The sequence below is a fragment of the Moschus berezovskii genome, chromosome 27, assembly GCF_049115385.1.
Source record: "Moschus berezovskii isolate FMDL1 chromosome 27, NW_MosBer_1.0, whole genome shotgun sequence".
In the NCBI taxonomy this organism is placed as follows: Eukaryota; Metazoa; Chordata; class Mammalia; order Artiodactyla; family Moschidae; genus Moschus; species Moschus berezovskii.
Window position 1 is genome coordinate 34,204,797 of NC_142486.1, and position 20,897 is coordinate 34,225,693.

Here is a 20,897-nt window from a genome sequence, read left to right on the forward strand (position 1 = left end):
CTGAGCCTCCTCTGTCTCCACAATGATTTTACAACACTTTTCTAATTAACATGGGGCCCACGAGGGCTCACAAATACACTTGTTTTTGCGTAGCTCCTTTTCCTGAGTTTTCAGAATTAAACCCCTCTTGGAATTCCAGCCCTCGAAGGGGAGAGATTACTTTCCATTCAGTGAAAGAATAAAGGTTAATCAGTAAATGGGTCTTGTGAATGAAGAAGATACTCATGGGAGAAAAGAAAACAGAATCCGTGAAATAGAGAGTACATTTCTAAATTGATGAGCTCCTGCACTTGTGAGCCCCAGAGAAAATGGCAATGTCAGAAGTCCTTTCTGACTGGGTATGAGAGATTTGGCAATTGTCATTAAATAACATTAAGGGCTAAAGGAAGGAATTAGGTGTCTGTTACATGCCACATGAGATAGAAGCTTATAGATTTTTTTTTAATTTTATTGTTGGAGTATAATTGCTTTACAGTGTTGTGTTAGTTCTGCCGTACAATGAAGTGAATCAGCTATGTGCATATGTAATTCCCCTCGCTCTTGAGTCTCCCTCCCGTCTCCCCAGTCCCACCCAGCAGGTCATCACAGAACATCGAGCTGAGCTCCAGTGCTATATAACAGGTTCCCACTAGCTAGCTATTTTACTCATGGCAGTGCATATATGTTCATGTTACCCTCTCAACTTGTTCCACCCTCTCTTTTCCACTCTGTCTCCACAAGCTTGTTCTCTACATACAGACGTTCATGGGGTCACAAAGAGCCAGACACAACTTAGAGACCGAACAACATTAAGAACCTCTGCACCCTAGCAATGAGGTAGGTATATCCATAGGTTAATTTCATACTGGTTCCTTTTCTCTGAGAACTGCCTCCCACCTCCAAGGTGAGTTGCTGGTAGCCCTGTTTGCAGCATGTGACCCTGATCATTATCATACCCTGATCATCATCCGACAAGGGGCAGACATCAGGCTGAAGCTGGGCCAAATGGGTTCTCTACCCCAGACATCTGAAATTTGGATCAGGAGACAGCCACATGGCAGAGGCTGGGGGAGTGGCCATCTACCAGTGTGAGCATGGAGAGCAAGCAAAAGCTCATCTTGGGAGAAAGAAGAGACCAGTGCCTAGGGAGAGGCAGAACAGCTCCCAGGGAGACCGTCCTGCTAGGCCCTTGTGCTTTGAGTTCCTGACCTCAGACCTTGAAGTATCCTTGCTGGGCTTCAGTCCGAGAGATGTCCTGGGATCCTTCAGCATTCAGTAGTATTATTTGGATGGAAATATTAGGGGAAACTGACCAAAACCACCTGCCCTGGCCAGGTAAAATAATAGTCACTTGCCTGAGTTATGTTACAACAGGAGGTCCTGGTAAGGAACATGGAACTCACAAGATACCACCCACTGGAAGAACTCGGGAAAGGTCAAAAGGAGGGAGGAGACGTCAGTTCATATGTCCTACCAACCTCCCAGAATCCTTCCTGCTGGAATCCATTTTGGCTTAGTGATTCACAAGCCACCAGAGAGGACCCTGAGTCACAGTGATGATGAAAGATAACTCAGAAATTAATCCCATCCCCATAAAACCTGAGGCGGCAAGCCATGTGGCAGAGCAGATCTCCTTGGTTCCCTTACCCTCCTGCTCTCCACCCCAGTGCCCCTTCCTAGTAAAATCTCTTGCTTTGTCAGCACATGTGTCTCCTCGGACAATTCATTTCCTAGTGTTCAAACAAGAGCCCACTCTCGGGCCCTGGAAGGGGTCCCCATTCCTGCAACAGAATTCAAACGAACCTAAGCAAAATGATGCGAGTTACTGATTTACATACCAGCAACTGATGTTGGGAAGGATTGGAGGCGGGAGGAGAAGGGGACGACAGAGAATGAGATGGCTGGATGGCATCCCCGACTGGATGGACATGAGTTTGAGTGAACTCCGGGGGTTGGTGATGGACAGGGAGGCCTGGCGTGCTGTGATTCATGGAGTCGCAAAGAGTTGGACACGACTGAGCGACTGAACTGAACTGAACTAGAGAGAAGGAGGTGACTTTAGGCACAAGCACGCCCAGAGGGGAAACCAAGTTACAATCTCCATCACTCACTCATCTGCCATCTTTCCAGTCCCTATATCCCTGTGTGGGCTTCATGCTCTTTTCCAATAGACAGGTTTGTCTCACATGGTAGGAAACAGGCTGCAAGCAACCATGCCCCATCATTTTAGCTCCAGAACTCTAGAGGCAAACCCTTCCTCCCGCTTCATATCAAAAAATGCAGGGAAAGTCTTTAGACCAGACTTGGAAATATGCTCACCCATCCACCCACCACCAGTCTCCGTTAGCAGGGAAAGGACTTACTGTGATTGGCTTTTCAGGGGTCACCTGACCGATTTCTATGGCAATGGGAGTAAGGTCTATGATTGAAAGCCTCATCGGAGTCACCTGATTGAAAGAGAAGAAATAGAACAGGAGACAATGAGCGGACAACAGCAGATATTAATGCCTCTTCCAAGAAATCCTTTTTCCCCTTGTTTAAGCAATTCAGTCGCTCAGTTGCATCCGACTCTTTGCAACCCCATGAATTTAAGCTCTCCTTGGTGACTTTATTCCTAGTCATCAAGTTATCTTAACTGGGCATGGCTATAAAATTAAATCAGGAGGAATCTTTGTGATAGAACTGTTCTATTAGTGACTCTACTAAGTCAATATCCTGGCTATGATTTTATTGGAATTTTCGAATTTTTCGAGTTTTCCATTAGGGGGAAATAGGGTAAAGGACACATGGTATCTCTCTGTATTATTTCTTACAACTAAATGTGAATCCAAAATGATCTCAAAAAATTAATTAAAAAAAAAAACTAGAAAGCAAAATGAAATCTTGAACAAAGACCCTGCCAGCAAAATTAAATCCAAGCAGAGACTGGCCTCTTAACAGAATCAAATAGAAACCAATTTATGGGCAACAGAACACCACAGATCTTCAGGAAATCCAGATCCACTTACTTTCTCCTAGATCTTTATTTTAATGACAAAAAACAAAATGAAGTCCCAACAGGCTCCTTTCATAGCAGCATCAATTCACATCCACACAGCGATAATTAGAGGGAAAGGTTCAAGAACGTCCTGAAGGCCACAGTTCACATGCCCTAAGACATGCCAGAATGTGATCATCAGTCCAGAATTAGCACTAATTCTTCATACGTTTCTAAGCACATCAAATATTAAAATACAATTAGGCACTGGGTAAGGGCCTAAAAGTTTTGTCATTAACTTTTAACTGGGTCAAGAAACCAACCAAAAGAGAAAAGTTAAAGGTTGATAACGAGGATCAGTTTTTCCATCTTAAATCAGGGGGCAGGGGGAGTAACAATTTAGTGGCAAGCAAAGATGCTGACTTTGACTTCCCTGATGGCTCAGTGGTAAAGAATCTGGCTGGCCTATGGAGGAGACCTGGGTTCAATCCCTGGGTCAGAAAGATTCCCTGGAGAAGGAAATGGCAACCCACTCCAGTATTTTTACCTAGAGAATCCCATGGACAGAGGAGCCTGGTGGGCTGTAGTCCACAGGGTTGCAAAGAGTCAGACACAGCTTGGCAACGGAGCAACAACAAAGACACTGAAGATCTTCCCAGGGGGCACTCGTGGTAAAGACCAGTGCAGGGGACATAGAAGATGCAGGTTAGGTCCCTGGGCTGGGATGATCCCCCACAGGACTGCGTCACAATCCACTCCAGTGTTCTCGCCTGGAGAATCCCGTGGACAGAGGAACCCAGCAGGCTATAGTCCAAGGAATCACAAAGAGTTAGACACAACTGAAGCAACTTAGCATTCATGCAGGCAAAGACTTTGAAATCTGAGTCTTGTATTCAAATTTTGTCTGTCTCCTGGGCAAGTCACTTCTATGAATCTCATCTGTAAAATGGACATCCTAGCAAACCTTATCATAGATCTATCGTGGGTGCGCCTATGGCAACCCACTCCAGTGTTCTGCTTGGAAAATTCCATGGACAGAGAAGACTGGCAGGCTACAGTCCGTGGATCACAAAGAGTTGGACACAATTGTGCAACTGAGAATATATATATACACACACATATATACACATACATATACATATTTGGGCTTCCCTGGTGGATCAGAAATTAAAGCGTCTGCCTGCAATGCGGGAGACCTGTGTTCGATCCCTGGGTCAGGAAGATCCCCTGGAGAAGGAAATGGCAACCCACTCCAGTATTCTTGCCTAGAGAATCCCATGGACAGAGGAGCCTGGTGGGCTACAGCCCATGGGGTCACAAAGAGTCAGACACGACTGAGCGACTTCACTTTCACTTTCATATACATATTTTATTTTTTATATATGCCTACATATTTTTATGTATATAAACATTTGGCATGCAGTAGGTCTTCAGAGAATGGTTAGTTCTTCTTCCACTTGGGAAACAGCACAAAAAGGCTCCCGGTATGATAAATGTGTTTCATAAAACATAAAAACTGGAATTATACTTCCCATTTAATTAGGAAAAAAAGTTAAATGTTCCTGTGGCAGATATTCAAACACATGACACAAAATATTATGATAGCATTGGGTCTTCTCCTCTTGAAAGGGAATGAAGGAGAGGATGCCAGTAAGAAAAACTAAGAGCCAATAAATCTTTCCAGAGCTTTTCACAGCCATACAATTGGCCAGCAGAAAGGTTCCTAAATGAATAGCCCCTTAAGAAATTAAACAGTTGATGGATGATGCAAACATCTTTGTGGTTGGCTTATTTACAAGGGGAGACAGACACAGAGTGGACTTCTACATACTTTCCTTGTCCCCTAATTTTATTGAAAAATAAAATTCACTGCAAGTGAAGCAACAGCATTGCCATTCGTGGGAGCTGAGTTGCTACCTCTCCACCATGAATTAGTAAAGAAAAAAAAGAAAAGGAGGTGTTATCCACAAACCATCTCAACTTCTTGCAGCTTTGTGCTGTAAGAAATATAATAAAGAAACAATAGAATAAAGAAACTGTTCAATGCATTATCCATTCTCCCCTTCTCCTCATTAATAAAGTCCTAACTTTATTCTGACTGGCTATCTGCCTGGTTAAAAACTACATTTCCCAGGCTCCCTTGAGGGTGGAGTGTCCATGTGATACAGTCTAGCCAATAAGAAGTAAGCAGAAGTAACCAGGTGGGTGTGTTCATTATCTCTTGTGGATAACAAATTACCCTCAAAACAGCAACTTGAAACAAAGAACATTGATTATCTCACTTTCTTTGGGTCAGGGATCTGGCAGCAACTTAGCTGGATGCTTCTGGCTTAGCCTTTCGTGAGGTCATTGTCAAGCTGAATATGTTCATAAATATTCATATCTGTCCTGCAGCTAGAAATTATTCTACCCACTTTACAGATGAAGAAACTGAGGTTCAGTGGTGTTAAGTGACTTTCCTAACTAATAAGTTGTAGGAGCTGGATTCTAATTCAGGTCTGACTGCAGTCTCCCTTCTGCTATGCCAAACAGTTGATTTGGGATTGAAATAAGTATTTATCAATAATAACAATAATTGCTATGTATTGAGCCCCCATTCTGGGTCCAGCAATTTACTGACTTATCATTTCATTTAATCCTAACTATAATTCTGTGAAGTAAGCACTCTTTTTTAAAAATTATATTTATTTAACTGACTGATGATCGCTTTACAATATTGGTTTGATTTCTGCCATACATCAACGTGAATTAGCTATAGGTGTATTTGTCCCCTTCTTCTTGAAACTCCCTCCCACCTCCTCCTGTTTCCGACCCCTCTAGTTGGTTATAGTGCACTGCTTTGAGTTCCCTGAGTCATACAGCAAGTTTCCATTGGCTTTTACCCTTGTTTTGCCAATGGGTAAACAGAGACTCAGACAGGTTAAGTATATTAGCCAAATCCTCATGACTCTGCAGGACTGCAGGCAGGATTGGATCCAGGTCCATTAGAAGCTCATGGACCAGGGCCTATGTGACCCTCATGCCAGGATTTGGGGTGTGGCAGCCAGAGACGGACAAAAGAAGGTGAGGTGACTGGCTCCTTAGCACGCAAGTTATACCCTCATACGCTCTTTGTTCCTGGTAACGACCTCTTTACTGAGGACCAGAGCAAGAAGTCGAGGTGCCCAATCCAGTCCTAGTGAGAACTCATCAAGACCACACCTGAGGGGGACTCCCCTGGTGGCCTAGTGGCTAAGATTCTGTGCTTCCAGTGCAGGGCATCCAGGTTCGATCCCTGGTCAGGGAACTAGATCCAACATGCTGCAACGAAGATCAAAGATCCCGCACACCGCAACTAAGACCCAGCGCGGCCAAATAATAAATAAAATAGAAATATCTATTTTTTAAAAAAAAAGACCACGGAGCTCATCTGTCAAGAGTATCGGGTGCTCTGAGATTTGACCCGTGGCTGACTTCCCATGTCTAAGCAGGAGACAGAAATAGATCACTGAGCACACCAAAGAAACAGGTGGATTCAGTGCCTCTAGAAGGGCATTTTAAAGTAGACACTTTAACAGAATTTGTGACTTTTTATTTTCAAGTCCACCCTTCTTCCTACGGTTTACTGATAGCCTGTTGGGAAGAATTTCCAATCGTGTGTCCATTCCAATGCACTATAGACTGCTGAGGTGGGGTAGAGACTCAGCTCACATATCCAAGGGCAGGCTCTTGAACTCAGGCCAGACAGTCCCAATCCCTGAAGCCAAAGGGCATCTTGGGTGGCCAGGTTCAGAGGGCAGCAGGAGCGTCTCATGTGCCTACACTGTGGTCACTTCTCTGCAGCCTCTGAAGCTTCCTTGATTCCCACCTATGTCTCCACTTTTTCCCCTGATTCTATAAGACCCTGCATCTTTCAAAAGGTTACTCTCTTTGCTTAATTCAGAAAGTATTTCCGATGCTGGCCTCTAAGAGAGCTTGTTGATAAAACATTAAAGTCAAATGGCACACTTCCTCCTTTTGAGGAACCAGTACCCTCATGACCCCGCTGCCCCTCCCATGCACTGCACGAGTGGATGAGTTTGCTTTTCAAGACTCTTTCTAGTTGCACAAAACAGAAACCAATCTAAGCAAGAGTAAACACCAAAACACAACCAGAACACTTATTATAAGGGTACAGTAGCGAACCATGGGTGCCGATGGATGGCAAGTCTTTGAAAGCTGCTCAGATAGGACCTCACTTGTTTGGTGAATTTCACTCAATGATTTGGCTTGGTTCCACCCCTTCCAGGAAGTCCTCCTTGACTCTAGAGATTTTTTTTCAGTTTCTGTCATTCCTTGGATACTTCTCTGTGCATTTGAGAAAGCACAAGATCTGTTATCTCATATGTGTATGTATGTATAAGTTTGTGTGTGTGTGTGTGTGTACATCCCCTTCATAGATCACAGCCTTGTCATGACGAAGGGGTTTGTGTAACTCAGTGAAGCTATGAGCCTTGCCATGCAGGGTCACCCAAGATGGATGGGTAGTAGTGGAAGAGTTCTGACAAAATGTGGTCCACTGGAGGAGGGAAAGGCAAACCACTCCAGTATTCCTGCTGCGAGAATGGTATGAAAAGGCAAAAAGATATGACACCAGAAGATGATTCCTCCCAGGTCAGTAGGCGTCCAATGTGCTACTGGGGAAGTGCAGAGAAATAACTCCAGAAAGAATGAAGTGGCTGGGCCAGAGCAGAAACGACGTTCAGCTATAGACGTGTCTGGTGGTGATGGTAAAGTCCAGTGCGGTAAAGAACAATATTGCATGCATGCTTATGTGCATACTGTATATGTGTGTGTCTGTATAATTACATGTACATTGTGTGTATATGTCTGCACGTGTGTATATGTATTGTGGGGAAGAATAATTGTCTATCACTCAGATTACCCTGCTACTCTCCAGTTTCTCAAGTGAGGTTTTTCAGGGCCGTGACACACAAGGACAGGTTATAAACCCCGCAAAGTGTGGAGAAGGAAAGACGCGGGGGTCTCTGACAGCATACAGCAGGGAGACAGGCTCAGTCTAAGAGGTGAAGGAATCTTCTAGGAGGAAGTAAGCCCCGCCCCAAAGCTTGGAACACCAAGTAGGAGGCGGAAGGGAGGCCATGGTGTCACACAGAGGAGATGGATGACGGAAAGACAGGGATGACAGCAAGAGAGAGGACTGCACGTCTTCGCCTTAAGCACCGTGGTGAGGCTGGTGGCCGGGCGCAGAGGGGAACGTGGCGAGGGGTCGGCTTGGGAAGGGCCGTCGGTGTCACTGGGGAAAGTGGCCACTGCCCTGGGACCCACGCTTACTTGCCTGCTGAGCAGCAGCGCGCTACCGTTTGCATTGTGGAGACTTTGCTCCGCCTCCTTTTCAGAGAGCCAATGAAGCAAGGCAGGGAGTGCGCCCCCTGCAGGCAGACGGTTCTGTGACAGGTCTGATGCTCCTGCTGCCAAGTTCAGTTCAGTCGCTCAGTCGTGTCCGGCTCTTTGCGACCCCATGGACTGCAGCCTTCCTGTCCATCACCAACTCCCGGAGTTTATGCAAACTCATGTCCACTGAGTCGGTGATGCCACCCAACCATCTCATCCTCTGTCGTCCCCTTCTCCTTCCGCCTTCAATCTTTCCCAGCATCACTCTTTTCAAGTGAGCCAGTTCTTCACATCAGGTGGCCAAAGTATTAGAGTTTCAGCTTCAGCATCAGTCCTTCCAATGAATATTCAGGACTGACTTCCTTTCGGATGGACTGGTTGGATCTCCTTGCTGTTCAAGGGCCTCTTAAGAGTCTTCTCCAACATCACAGTTCAAAAGCATCAATTCTTTGGCACTCAGCTTTCTTTATAGTCCAACTCTTACATCCATACATGACTACTGGAAAAACCATACCTTTGACTAGATGGACTTTTGCTGGCAAAGTAAAGTCTCTGCTTTTTAATATGCTGTCTGTGTTGGTCATAACTTTTCTTCCAAGGAGCAAGCATCTTTTAATTTCAAGGCTGCAGTCACCATCTGCAGTGATTTTGGAGCCCCCCAAAAATAAAGCCTGTCATTGTTTCCACTGTATCCCCATCTATTTGCCTGCTGCCAAAGTGCTTAGCAAATTTCTGCTTTTATCAGAAGCAAGCTGGCCTTGTCCAGAGAGCTCAGGACCAGTCCTGGCCCTCCTGGGAGAACACAAATGCTGAAGCTGTAATTGCTCTTTTCTGAGCCTCCCTCATTAGGGATGAGAATGGTCAGCGTCTCTCCTCAGCTGCCGCTGGTCCCCCAGAGACAATTCTAGGAAGGCTGCCTGCTCCTCCACTGCGGGAAAAGGCTCCCAGAGGCTGCTGGGTTTCATTGCACCTCTAATCCTCTGTATCTGCCCACAGATACAGAGCCAGGGTGGGGGCGGCGATCTGGTTGCCCGGCCCCAGGCCTCAGGTTCTCATCTATTTCCTTTCACCTGAATAGCATGTGTGAGCTGAAGACAGTGGCAGGAGATATGGGTGGGGAAAAAAAACAGCAAATGGTAAAATATATAGAAATGAGAGACGGAGACCCTGGGGTCCAGTCCTGGCTCTGCCATGAATTTGTTGAGTGACATTAGGCAAGTTATGTCTCCTCTCTGTTGTCTCCTTTATAAAATGGGATGATAATAGTACCAACCTGCAGGATTGTTGTGCAAAGTAAGCCATCCACGAGAGCACTCAGAATGTGTCTTGCACTGAGTGGATAAGTGCCCAATAAGTGTTAGCAATTGGTAGGGACTTCTCTGGTGGTCCAGCGGTTAAGAATCTGCCTTCCAATGCAGGGGACATGGGTTCGAACCCCGGTGGGGGAACTAAGATCCCACATGGAGCGGGCCAACGAAACCCACGTGCCACAAATACCAAGCCCACATGTTCCAAAACCCCTACACTACAATTAGAGAAGCCCTCGAGCACCGCAACTAAGACTCGATGCAGCCAAATAAATGTTTTAAAGGGTTAGCTATTAGTAAAGAGAGGGAAAATGGAAGGCAGAGGGAGAGGGGAGAGAGAGAAACTATATGGGAAATACATATATTGCATTGGAGAAAAAATATTGCTTCTTCCAACACATCAGATGACCACATGTTAATTCAGTGAGTACCTTGTGGGCGTCCTAAGTCGCTTCAGTCGTGTTCATCTCTTTGTGACCCCATGTAGCCTGCCAGGCTCCTCTGTCCATGGGATTCTCCAGGAAAGAATACTGGAGTGGGTTGCCATTTCCTTCTCCAGGGGATCTTCCCAACCCAGGGACCCAACCTGAGTCTCTTGGCAGGGGGGTCCTTTACCACTAGTGCCACCTGGGAAGTCCGTTCAGCATCTACTGTGTTCACATGTGTTATTTAAGTTATCCTTCTAAACAACACCTGTGGACAAGTATTAATTTTTCTATCTTATCACATGAGCACAATGGAATGCAGACAGGTAAGGCGCCTGTCTCACAGTTCAGTGAGATTGGACCGGGAGTCCATGTCCTCCAGAGTTTGGCTGTGTCCACTTCTGGCTGGTGCCATGAGGCTTCAGACAGAGAAACTGACACCCAGGTGGTTCTAATCCCTCAGCAGGGATATACTCTAACCCATTTTGTCCCCAGCACCCCTGAGCACTGGCTTGGCCATTGGTCCGTGAGTCTTCTCCCAAACCCTACCCCCAGACGGTGAGCCTCTAGAGGGCAGGAGACTGTGATGGTTCCATCTGGGATGCCCTGTGATCTGACACAAGGTAGTGACTGAGTCGACACAACAGACTTGCACTGAAACAATTTCTTCAGAGTAAGAGCCAAACAACAGCAATCTGTCAATTTGCCGACTTCCGTGGTATAAATTCTCCTGCTGAGACCATTTCAAGCTACTTGATTTGGGTCCTTAGCAAGCACCAACTGTGTGTCTAGCCCTGAGCCAGTGGCAGAGCAAGACCCAGAAGTCAAAATGGACACGATGTCCATCCTCAAGGAACCTAGTCATGTGGTGGGGTGAAATGAAGCTGCTCAGTCACGTACGACTCTGAGATCCCATTGACTGTAGTCTACCAGGCACCTCCATCCATGGAATTTTCCAGGCAAGAGTACTGGAGTGGGTTACCATTTCCTTCTCCAGGGGATCTTCCCAACCCAGGGATCAAACCCAGGTCTCCACATGGTGGGGTGAGAAGGAGCCTAACCTGTAGCCTTTGCCAATTTCCATGGTGTAAATACTCCCACTGTGGCCATTTAAAGCTGCGCTGTGCTTAGTTGCTCAGTTGTGTCCAACTCTTTGTGACTCCATGGACTGTAGCTCACCAGGCTCCTCTGTCCGTGGGGATTCTCCAGGCAAGAATACTGGAGTGGATTGCCATGCCCTCCTCCAGGAAGTTTCCCATCCAGGGATCGAACCCAGGTCTCCTGCATTGCAGGCGGATTCTTTACCAGCTGAGCCACCAAGGAAGCCCAAGAATACTGGAGTGGGTAGCCTGTCCCTTCTCTGGGGGAACTTCCTGACCCAGGAATGGAATCAAGGTCTCCCGCAGTGGAGGCGGATTATTTACCAGCTGAACTACTAGAGAAGCTGCGTTTGAAGCTACCCATCACCAAAAACGGGGTCAGGAAGAACCGCCGGTGCCAGCACATCACCACTTTACAGGCTTGTTGGGGATATAGACAATAAACAAGCAAGTGAAGAAATAAAATAAAATAATAATAACCAATTTATCTATGAGGAAAATACACGGGGCACTATGACAGAAAGAGGGATGCCACATTTAAGCTGAAAACTACACAGAGGACGCGCTACGTTTTGAAAAAGCCATAATGCAGTTTTTCAATCCAAATGATTCTCTGCTGTTATTCACAGAGACTTACTGGAACTGACAAATCCATTTTCCATCCTCCCTCCAGGGGCCACCTCCCCAGGCAGACCCTTTACCTGTGGGCTCTGTCCGGGAGGAGAGATGATCCCTTCCCCACAGGACTCGGCAGCCAAGGAAGGTTAAACTGATTATGGTTTCCCATTTCCCCCTCCTCCTCCTTCTCACAGGATAATGTCTTCCTCCCTGATGTCCGCTGTCGTGGGACTCCCACTGAATCAAATCAATAGTGTCATGTCTTAGACTGATGTCAAACCCGAGAGGAGCTGGGTTTTCTTCCTCCACTTTTAACGCATTTCACGTAGCCATGGGGCACCAGAGAAACACTTTGTATGATTTAATTTTATGTATTTACTAACATTGGGAAATATCCCCATTGGCCTTTTTCTGTTCAGATTAATTTTAAATTAATTAAATCAGAGAAACAGTGAAAACGTTGATTTCTTTTAATTCCCTGTGAGAGTCACTGGCATGAGCGGTTACTCCTGTGGATGCTGGCAGCACATCATCTGAGTTTTCATTCTGGCTTTCACATGTGAAAGCAAATGTCACTCAAATGTTCGACTCTTTTCGACCCCATGGACTATATAGTCTATGGAATTTTCTAGGCCAGAATACTGGAGTGGGTAGCCTTTCCCTTCTCCAGGGGATCTTCCAGCTAGAGATCAAACCCAGAGATCTCCCATATTGCAGGCAGATTCTTTACCAGCTGAGCCACCAGGGAAGCCCAAGAATACTGGAATGGGTAGCCTATCCCTTCTCTGGGGGATCTTCCTGACCCAGGAATTGAACCAGGGTCTTCTGCACTGCAGGCAGATTCTTTACGAACTGAGCTATCAGGGAAGCCAACTCATTACATGGAGGTGAGTATTCCTTTATTTTCCTGTCTATGAGATGGGCATCAAGAAACCCAGCTCATAGGGGTTGTTGGGAGGATTAAATGAAATAACACATGCAAAGTCCTTAAAAGAATACCAGAAAGTTTTAGTATTATTATTCCATTTCCCATCTTGTGTTTGATTTCTCAGATACCTACCAGGTGCCAAGTCTTGAACTTCAGGATCTTTGCTGATATGATCTCACTCAAATATTTGATATTTTGCTCATCTGGGATTTTTCTGCATGAACTTCGATGTGCTAAAATGTTGCATTAAGGACTTCCCTGGTGGTCCAGTGGTAAAGAATCCACCTGTCAATGCAGGAGACAGGGGTTTGATCCCTAGTGCTGGAAGATCCCACATGCTGTGGTGCAACTAAACCCTTGTGCCACGACTTCTGAGCCCAAGCTCGGGAGCCCCGCAACGAGAGAAGCCATCATAAAGAGAAACCTGTGCACAGTAACTAGAGAGGAGCCCCTGCTCCCCGCAACCAGAGAGAGTCCACATGCAGCAAAGACCCAGGGCAGCCAAAAATAAATAAATAAAAATTTTTTTAATTATCGTTAAAAATGGCTTCCCTAGTGGTTCAGTGGTAAAGCCTGCCTGCAGGAAACACAGGTTCAATCCCTGATCCAGGAATATCCCATACGCCACAGAACTAAGCCCACGCAACAGAACTACTGAGCTTGCTCTCTAGAGCCTGGGAGCCACCACTAGCAAAGCCTGTACACTCCTGCCCTCCGCACAACTAGAGAAAGCCCATGTAGCAATGAAGACCCAGAACAGCCAAAAATCAATAAATAAAGCTATTTTTAAATAATAATAATTTTTAAGATATTCCATTGAAGTATGATTTCTCTCAACTGCTGAGTTTGGAGGCACCCCCCCCACCTTAAATTCTGCACCCAAGGCAAGTGCCTCAGCCCGCTCCCCCTAGTCTCGGCCCTGGTAGGTGCACAGTGAATGTGAGCCCACATTTTGGTGTTTCTGCACCCCCAATCCCACCCCTGCTGCTCTCTATTCTTCAGTCACAGCTTTATTAATCACACCAAGTTCCGGTATGAAAAGAGAATTGACGGTGAAACTAGCGAGGGCAGAAGAAAACGTTCCTCCTTGGCTCCCTGCTCCCAGTTGGTTGCTAGGAGCTTCAAGAAAAGGTGGCTTTGAAGGCAGGACCTCTGCCTAATGGCTCTCTTTGGCTCTGCTGGATGTGGCTGCGACACAAACAGCCCATGATCCGCGAGGGGGTGTGGGTAGCAGGCCTGGACGTTTCTTCCCTTCTCAAGGACAGACGGCACAGGGCTGATGATCACGGACTAGTGCAAAGTCAGACCTCTTAGAAGGAAGAGGTGCTCGCGGCTGACAGCGGGGGTTCATTCATTCTCTGGTTCATTGTTCATGTCTCCATACAGCATCCACTCCGTAAAACCAGGGACCTGGTCTGTTGGGTTCACTGCCTCAGTCCCCATTTGGTTCCCAAGCATATGGCAGAGAGCAGAAGCTCCAACATTTCCTGAGCCCATGTTGAATGAATGGTCCAGCGATAAGCAGAAAGTAACAGAATTCCTAAAGGAAATTAACCCTGAATATTCATTGGAAGGACGGATGCTGAAGCTCCAATACTTTGGCCACCTGATGTGAAGAGCCACCTCATTAGAAAAGACCCTGATGCTGGGAAAGATTGAGGGCAGAAGAAAGGGACGACAGGGAATGAGATGGTTGGATGGCATCACCAACTCGAAGGACGTGAGTTTGAGCAAACGCCAAGGGACAGTGAAGGACAGGAAAGCCTGGGGTGCTGTAGTCCATGGGATCGCAGAGTTGGACATGACTGAGCAACTAAACAACAAGATGTTCTGATATCTCTTGAGCCAATGTTGAACAAATCGTCCAATGATAGGCTGAAAGGAAAAGAATTAAACATGGGCTGTGCAGGTGGCCATAATGGAGCAGGGTGGGCTGTCCCCTCAATATCCCCACCATGAACACAGCCGCCTACCCCCAGCTGATCATAACCTTTGTGTGGGGAGGGACATGGAATAGTGGGGGGGTGGGAATCTTGGGAGCTGACTCTGATTGGGAAATGGAGAGTTTCTAGAAAAGGCTGCCTCTCTCCACGTATTAGTCCAGAACCCTATTTTGACTCCTCATATGGGAAGATCATCAAGCAACCACTAAATCCTCCTAAGAGTCTGCCAGTGAAGTAGTCTGTCTTCAATGTCGAGACTCCAACATCTTGGGACCTGAGCCCTAAGGTGGGATGAATTCCAGTAGTATAACCCTTAGTGGGCACCACGGTTGATTCTGCTCTTCTTTAAAAGGATGAACTTGGGACTTCCCTGGTGGTCCAGTGGTTAAGAATCCGCCTTCCAATGTAAAGGATGCTAGTTGGATCCCTGGTCTGGGAACTAAGATCCCACACACCTTGGGGCAACTAAGCCCAGGTACCACAACTACCAAGCCTGCACATTCTAGACCCCATGCTCTGTAACAAGAGAAGCCACAGCAGTGAGAAGCCCGAGCACCACAACAAACAGTAGCTGCTACTCTCAGAAAGCCCACACGGCAACACAAAGAGCAAATTAAAAAACAACAAAAGGGTGAACTTGAGTCCAGGCCTTAATGTACATCAGTTCAGTTCAGTTCAGTCGCTCAGTCGTGTCCGACTCTCCGCGACCCCATGAATCGCAGCACGCCAGGCCTCCCTGTCCATCACCAACTACCGGAGTTCACTCAAACTCATGTCCATCGAGTCAGTGATGCCACCCAGCCATCTCATTCTCTGTCGTCCCCTTCTCCTCCTGCCCCCAGTCCCTCCCAGCATCAGACTCTTTTCCAGTGAGTCACTCGTCGCATGAGGTGGCCGAAGTATTGGAGTTTCAGCTTCAGCATCAGTCCTTCCAATGAACACCCAGGATTGATCTACTTTAGAATGGACTGGTTGAATCTCCTTGCAGTCCAAGGGACTCTCAAGAGTCTTCTCCAGCACCACAGTTCAAAAGCATCAATTCTTTGGCGATCAGCTTTCTTCACAGTCCAACTTTCACATCCATACATGACCACGGGAAAAACCATAGCCTTGACTAGACGGACCTTGGTTGGCAAAGTAATATCTCTGCTCTTTAATATGCTATCTAGGTTGGTCATAACTTTCCTTCCAAGGAGTAAGCGTCTTTTAATTTCCTGGCTGCAGTCAGCATCCGCAGTGATTTTGGAGCCCAAAAAAATAAAGTCTGACACTGTTTCCACTGTTTCCCCATCTATTTCCCATGAAGTGATGGGACCAGATGCCTAAACTGCACCAATTACAGAGCATGCCAGAAGATGGGTGAGGTTGCCCTCTTCACATTATTATGCAGTACAGTAGGTCCTCAGGGGACACTTGTGGGAAGTTGAATCTTGTCCCCCCAAAAGATTCATTAAAGCCCTAATCCCCAGTACCTGTGACGTGACTCTATTTCAAAATAGAGAAGTTGCAGATGCAAGCAGGTGAGGTCATTAAGTCATATGATCTAACTGTTTTTATAATTATCCAATGAAAGTGAAAGTGAGCTGCTCAGTCGTGGCCGACTCTTTGTGACCCCATCATCTATACAGTCCATGAAATTCTCCAGACCAGAATACTGGAGTGGGTGGTCTTTCCCTTCTCCAGGGGATCTTCCCAACTCAGGGGTTGAACCCAGGTCTCCCACATTGCAGTGGATTCTTTACCAGCTGAGCCACTAGGGAGACACAAGAATTCTGAAGTGGGTAGCCTATCCCTTCTCCAGGGGATCTTCCTGACCCAGGAATAGAACCAGGGTCTCCTGCCTTGCAGCCAGAGGCTTTACCAGCTGAGCTACCAAGGAAGTCCCAATTATCCAACACTGGCATCCTTTTAAGAAGGAAACTTGGACACAGACACCAACACACAGGGATAGATGCCACGTGACCACAGAAGCAGAAATGGGAGAGTGATGGGTCCACAAGCTAATAGGAATCCTGAGGGTTTCCAGTGACACCAGAAACAAAGAAAAAGTGAAGCTTGAGAGGGAGCATGGCCCTGCCGACCCCTTATTGCAGACTTCCAAACTCCAGAACCGAGAGAAGATAAATTTCTGTTGCTTTAAGTCACCTCATCTCTGGTCATTTGCTGCAGCAGCCCCGGGAAACTCATACAGCATGTGAGTTGACATCATCTCGCTGTCACGATCTGCACGTGTGACTCACCCACTGCTTCAAATGCATGTGGACACACACAGACACGCTTCCGGCTCCCACGAACACCCCCCACAATCTTGAGGCCTGAGCTCCTGACACCAAAGCTGATGTTTCCTTTTAACCTGCACAAAGCTATTTTTATTCCATCCTCCAGGCCCGGTTTTGTTGAGCTCCGATTAACGAGGTGGCTGAGCCCTTCCAGGAGGTCTCAGTAGAACTGCATAATTAATCTCCTCTGTTTGCTCAAAAGAAAAAGTGAAAGCCACTCAGTTGGGTCCAACTCATTGCAATCCTGAGGACTATACAGTCCATGGAATTCTCCAGGGCACAATACAGCAGTGGGTAGCCTTTCCCTTTTCCAGGAAATCTTCCTGACCCAGGGATCGAACCCAGGTCTCCAAAGCCTGCATTAAAAAGAGGTAGGAGCTCCAGCTCTTGCCTGGCCTCCTCATTGTGTAGTCCCTTAGAGGAGCAGCCTCTGGGATACCGGAAACCCTGTGTAGGTGCCCTGGACCAGTGTCCAAGGGGAGAGCTCAGGCAATCTCATCATCAACAGATTGCCGCAGAGATACTGGGCTCCTCAAAGCCCCATCTCATTAACCTTCATGCACAGAGCTGCCCACACTTGGGTGCCTCGGGGTTCTAGTCACAGCTCATGCACCTTTGGAAAAGGATATTCTCTCCAATTTTTCCTTCCTCCCTGTGGTCCTGGAGTGGATGGTGGGGTGGGCAGTTTCTGGGGAAGATACCAGGATTCCCCAGCCTGGTTTACACTGGAAGATGGGAGACAGGCTCAAGGTGTGCTGAGCAGGTGAGAAGGGCAACCAAAAGTAGGACCTTCCTGGTGCCTTCCCAGTCCCGCTTTGGGAGAAAGCCTCTGCCATGTCCTTAACAACCACCCAATGCCTTCCAGGGACTTCCTTGCTGGCCCAGTGGTTAAGGATCCACCTTCGAGTGTGAGGGATGTAGGTTCAATCCCTGGTCAGGGAACTTAGATCCCACGTGCCATGGGCCAACTAAGCCCGTGTGCCACAAAGAAAGATCCCACAAGCTGAAACTAAGATCCATTGCAGCCAAAAATAAATAAATTTTAAAAATTTGCGGGGACTTCCCTGGTGGTTCAGTAGCTAAGACTCCTCGCTCCCAATGCAGGGGGCCTGGGTTCGATCCCTGGTCAGGAAGCTAGACCCCCACATGCCACAACGAAGACTTCTCACACCATAACTAAAGATTCAGCATGCCACAACGAAGACCTCTGGCAGCCACATAAATAAATAATAAATTTAACAAAATTTTTTAATGTGGGGAAAAAATAAAAAAGAATGCCTTCTTGACCTGGTTGATTCTTGATTAGATTTTCCAGAATTGGAGCGAGGAGGGACTTACTTGTTCATTTGGTAGGAAGTCTGTATGGCCACATCTATCGGAGACAGAAGAATCCACCCAGTAACTCTGTTCACTTAGCAAATACTTATAGAGGATTGAGAGTATTGCAGGGCCTGTCCCAGATACAGTGGACACACATGGAACTGGTTTATCCAGCTTTTGCTTTAGTTGGAAAGACAAACAATAAACAAGCCAATGGTAGGATAGGACTGATTACTGACTGAGAAGGCTGGGGGAGGGGACGGGGTCTTGGGAGGGATGGTTTAGATAAGCCAGACAGGAGGGCCTCCCTGAGAACCACAGACATGGATAAATCGAGGCTGGGCCCCTGGAGATACCTGGCTGATACAATTCCAGCACCAGGGAACAGGGGCATGTTTGGGGACCAGCAAGGAGGAATCAGGTGCAGGGAGGCCAGGAGGGGTGAGGTCCAGGAGTGGGCAGAGACCAGACCGTGAAACGCGCACTCGTCAGGATCCAAGACAGTCCTGGAACCAGCAAGGATGGGGTGCGCAGAGGAGCGGCAGAATGGATGGGTTCTGGATGGGTCTCCAGATGACAGGATGTCAGGGCTCATGGATGCACGTGGGAGGATGATGGAGGAAGAGAAAGCAATTGGTTCCCAGACACAGACAGGATACGGGAGGACATTAAGGAATTATCAACGGCTTAGATGTGATCGTGGTAGAGTGGTTATGTATTCTTCATCGTTCTTACCTTTTAGAGATCCACACTGGAATCTTTATACATGAAATGATATAATTCTGTGATTAACTTCAAAATAATAGGGAGGGGGAACTTTGGAAAGGGTGGAAATGAAGCAAGATTGGAAACGTGCTGATCATTGCTGGAGCTGGGTGATGGGGTTGTGAGTTTCTGTTGCTCCTTTTTGGAGATGGGGAAGCCAGGGAGAGAGAAGGAGCAGGTGAAGGTCCTCCCTCCTGTGGCAGAAATTCAAGCGCTGGTCCCAGACCTGAGACATCAGAGAGAGGGCTACATGCCTCCCCTACTCTCCCCAAATGCTTCCACCGCATTCTCAGAGGCTTCGTTGATCACAGCCTCCTTCACATGCACCCGAGAACCAACCACATAATTGTAGGAACCAGTGTAAGGCGAAAATGCAGGGCCTTTCTTCAAAAATTATTTATTAAAAAATAACATTTATTTAATTGGCTGTGCCATGTCTTGCCTGGAAAATCCCATGGACAGAGGAGCCTGGTGGGCTTCAGTCCATGGGGTCGCTATGAGTCTGACATGACTGAGCGACTTCACTTTCACTTTTCACTTTCATGCATTGGAGAAGGAAATGGCAACCCACTCCAGTGTTCTTGCCTGGAGAATCCCAGGGATGGGGGAGCCTGGTGGGCTGCCATCTATGGGGTCACACAGAGTTGGATACGACTGAAGCGACTTAGCAGCAGCAGTAGCAGCAGCAGCAGCCATGTCTTAGTTTCAGCATATGGAATCCTTTTTTTTTTTTTCGGTTGTAGCATGTGAAATCCCTTGTAGCTCCATCGGTAAAGAATCTGCCTACAGTGCAGTGGGCCTGGAAGATCCCCTGGAGGAGGAATTGGCAACCCACTCCAGTATTCTTGCCTGGAGAATTCCCTGGACAGAGGAGCCTGGTGGGCGACAGTCCATTGGGTCACAAGAGACGGACACAACCTAGCAAATTAAGAGAGAGAGAGCATGTGAACTCTCAGTTGTGACGTGTAGGATCTAGTTCCTTGACCAGGGATCAAACCTGGGCCCCCTGCATTGAGAGCTCAGAGTCTCAGCCACTGGACCACCAGCGAGGCCCCTCAAAAATTATTCAGAATTTCAAGATGGCGCTAGCATAGCGCTCAACTGACCCTTCGGAGCCCGGGATCCTGTACAACCACACCAGCGCCACCTCCTGGAAGCCGGCCCTGCCCTACCCTTCAAGGATGTGGAGAAGCTGTTCACAGATGCCCATGTATGAAGTATCAGCATAACTCGCTGCTATGATGGAATGATGGAATGACTTGCTCTTTCCACCCATTTATTCAACAAACCTTTTTCCGTGTGTTTCTGTTACGGGCAAAAACTAGTGGGTGAGGGGGTGACAGCAGGGTTCCCCAGCCTCAGCACTATTAACAGTAGGGGACAGATAGTTCTTTATTGTGGGGACTATCCAAAGCCCTGTAGGATGTTAGCATCCCTGGTTTCCACCCACTAAATGCCAGGAGCACCCAACCCCCAGTTATGATGGCCAAAGATGTCTCCATACGTGGTGAAACATCCCCCATGGACAAAATCTGCCCCCTGCTGAGGACCCTGGTTACAATCCTTTTAAAAACTTTGGAGGAGCCCATGACCAACTTTTCCTTCATTGAAACTTTCATGCTCATATTTTAAATTATTTGTCAGGCATTTGTATAATGTCTGTCTCTCCCAGACAGACTCTAGTTTCCAAGAAGACGGAGCTCCCGTACATGTTTGCTCTCAGCTGCATCTCCATTTCCTAGCACTGTTCCCCTGATGTGGCTGGAGCTCCACAAATATTTGTTGGATGAATAACACTGGAGAGAGGCAGATGTCAGAAACAGTCACGTGTCTCAACACGGAAAGAGAAAATAAATGAAATGCCGATGGGGGAGCATCCATTA

General features: G+C 47.1%; 1 long non-coding RNA gene across 1 annotated transcript in view; it reads right to left on the bottom strand.

The window, feature by feature from the left end:
* The window catches only part of LOC129545366 (uncharacterized), a 112,479-nt gene extending 94,137 nt beyond the window's left edge, over window positions 1-18,342 (bottom strand). Inside the window, exons 1-2 of the long non-coding RNA XR_008683694.2 lie at window positions 18,268-18,342; window positions 2,343-2,426 (exon numbers count right to left, since the gene is read on the bottom strand). This is a non-coding gene — a long non-coding RNA (uncharacterized LOC129545366). The remainder of the gene's footprint in view (window positions 1-2,342; window positions 2,427-18,267) is intronic.
* Between the last annotated feature and the right edge of the window lie 2,555 nt (window positions 18,343-20,897).